The 3,509-nt window shown below is 17.0% G+C and overlaps 1 non-coding gene across 1 annotated transcript; it reads left to right on the top strand.

The window, feature by feature from the left end:
* The first annotated feature begins 551 nt into the window (after window positions 1-551).
* TRNAD-GUC lies at window positions 552-623 on the top strand. Its single transcript has one exon. It is a non-coding gene; the product is annotated as a tRNA-Asp (tRNA).
* The last annotated feature ends 2,886 nt before the right edge of the window (window positions 624-3,509 follow it).

Genomic DNA, 3,509 nt, shown 5'->3' on the forward strand with positions numbered 1-3,509 from the left:
GATAAAATTTTAAGTTTACATATACTGCCAATGCAAGACAGAATCAGATCAAGATTCTTATTTATGTAAAATAATATTTAACAGCATAATATATCATCCGTTCTTTGGAATTATACTAGAATCCTAATTCTTGATCAGTCATCATAGAATCTTAATTTTGACTTAAGCATGTATGGAATATCATTAGAGAAACTTAAAAAGATTTATAATGCAGTAGTCGTTATTAGACATATTCCAACAACTTTAGAATAATATCGCAAAAGTAAATACGATGATAAATCAATTCATAAATATTGTCAAAAAGTAATATTTATGTCAATATTGTCAATATTTACGACAACAAAAGGATAATATTTATTTTTAAAAATATTAAATATTTTAATTTTGTTAGAGAATTTTACTTCAGATTTAAAGGATAAAAATATAAATAATAGTATAGACAATATATAAATAATTGTATAAATACTATTAATAACTATAATTATAACTAATAACTATAACTAGTATTATATATCTATAATACTATCGAAACAAAATCACCCCGCACAATTTCCTCGGTAGTATAGTGGTCAGTATCCCCGCCTGTCACGCGGGAGACCGGGGTTCGATTCCCCGCCGGGGAGAAATCTTAAATTTTTGCAATTTTTTTTTTGTTTAATATTATAATTTGTAATTATAATATAAAATAATATTATATTATAAATAATATTATAATTATATTATCATTATTATATTATAATTATCATACTATACAAATATCATTATTATTATATAATATTAAAACTGTATTATAAACCGTAATACAATATAAACTATATACAAAATGTTAACAACTATATAATATAATAATTCGTTTTTCTTTTTGTTATATCTTTTTTTTATATCTCTTTTTTCTTTTTTTTTTCCAAATGTATATTAATAGTACAGTTTTAATATCATTTTCTATACAAATAGTATAAATGATATATCTTTTCATTCCATTAGATTTTAATATATACATTAGTGAATTATATTTAAAAATTATATAAATTATGCATATTTCATAAAGGAATTTTTAATTTTTATAATTTTTATGCATTTCGATTTATTATAATATTCTATAAATTTAAAAGTTTTTTAAATTTAAAAGAACAAAATTTAATTAAAAATTGTATTAATTATTAATATATTTTATAATTAATTATTATATTAATAATTATATAAATAATTAATTAATTATATCAATAATTTATATATTATATATTATAATAATTAATAATTTATTATTTTTTATTATGAAATTTATCTATATATAACATGAGCAATAAATATATATATATATATATATTTATCGTTATACATTATCAGTTATCATATTTAAAGAAAAAATTCTGAATATTTGGCAAAATCAAAAAAATTAAAAAAAAAATATTATTAATATCAATTAGTATTTATATAATTAAAATTAATATTTAATAATCAAAATTTAAATTATTAATATTTTAATATCCCAGATAAATATTTCGAAAAATACAGAAGATAAAAATATTTTGATATATAAAAGTTACATATGTAGAATAAAGAAAAAATAATTTTATTTATTTTATCTTATGATTATTTTTTTTCTTTGATTTTACATAAAGAAAAACAACTTTGAAAATGTTCACAAAATTAATTTTTTTTATTAATTATAATTTTAAAATTATTTTTGAAATATAAACTGTATAATTTGACATATATTTACATACATTATAATATTGTCTTTTCTGTTGTTTATAAATATTTCGTTTTTTATTTTGTTAATTATATAAATTGCAAAATCCAGACAAAACATTGCTATGTTCTTTACGCAATTTCATTACTTATTTACTTATATATATATTTATATATATTTAGATTCTAAATTTTTTTATTTTTAATTATCAAATGATCATCTTTTGAAAAAAATTATGGATAAGAATAATTGGAACAAGTTCTTCATAAAACAGTTCTTCAAAAATGTTTTTATGTTGAATGATATCTAAATAGAAAATGTAAAGATTAAACATTATATTATGTATTGAAAGATCGAAATTTGAACATTTAAAACAATATTGATTGGTTTCATTCGTCTTCGTAAGTTAGATATATTAAGAGTTATATATACGAAATATTAAGCTAAGCTTTAAATAAAATTTTTAATTTACCACATTTAAGAACTTTATGATATCTCACAATTATAAGATATAATATCTTTATAATTTCCTCCACATTATATTTCATTGTATTTCAAAAATTAATTATTAAATATGATATTATAATTAAATGATTCTAAGTATTTTTATTAAGAATATTCATCAAAAAATAAATAAAGCTTCCAATCTATTTTCATACGACAAATAAAGTCATTATTAATCAGACTGTAATATCCATAGGCAAATATGATCAAATATCAAGATCAATATGTATGAAGTGGATTTATAATGGATATAATTGAGTTATAATTCTTTAAATTTTTGACAACTGATTATTATATAAATTTGTTGAAAATTAAGTACTAATTCTTTTAGAAAATATTGATTGAACAAGATAATATTTATGATTCTAAAGTGAAATTCTTATATTTATTCTTTGGAATATTAAATTATTTTAAAGTAATTGACTTGAAAAAGTGGAATTGTAGAATTTCTATTATATTTACCAAATTTAACTTCTTTAAATATTTTATGCAAATATTATTTAAAAAATAATATTTTTCAATCAACGATATTCCAAAAAATGATATATATGTGATTGTTAATTGATATGATTATTGATTGTTGTGTTAAAATCAAGTGGCAGCAATATTATAAAAAGTAAAAAACTTTTTTCGAAAATAAGCGATCAAAAATTTGAAAATTTATTTACTTAATTTGTTGTTTACTTAAGTTGTTTATATTATGATTTTTTTATAATTTATATATGTGCCAATAATAATCAATAATGATAACTTTATATTTTGATATATATTGATATGATATATCACAATGATATTATTTCAATTATCAACATTAAATTTATATAATAAATACCGAAGATAATATTTCATTAATATTTTTCTATAATAATCAATATATTTATATTCAATAATACCCAATATGTTTATATCCGTTTTTCCATATAACAATAATAATCAATAATAATACTTTATATTTTGATATATTGATATGATGTATCATAATGATATTATTTAATTATTATCATTAATATAATAAATACTATAATACTATAATAAATAAAAGATAATATTTCTCTATAATATCCAATATGCTTATATTCAATAATATCCAATATGTTTATATCTGTTTTTAAATTATTGAATGATTCTTCAGCTATATCAATATACTCAATATTAGTAATATTGAGAAATCGTGTTATTTTTTTTCTTGTAATGATTTTTTCTTATTATTTTCCTAATTGAAATACATCAGTGTTCATAAATTATATATTATATTCTTAATCTCTTATTTTGTCATCTTTTTATTGTCTTTTTGTTAAAATTAATATTTTCT

The sequence above is a fragment of the Apis mellifera genome, unplaced genomic scaffold, assembly GCF_003254395.2.
Source record: "Apis mellifera strain DH4 unplaced genomic scaffold, Amel_HAv3.1 GroupUN_248, whole genome shotgun sequence".
Classification (NCBI taxonomy): Eukaryota; Metazoa; Arthropoda; class Insecta; order Hymenoptera; family Apidae; genus Apis; species Apis mellifera.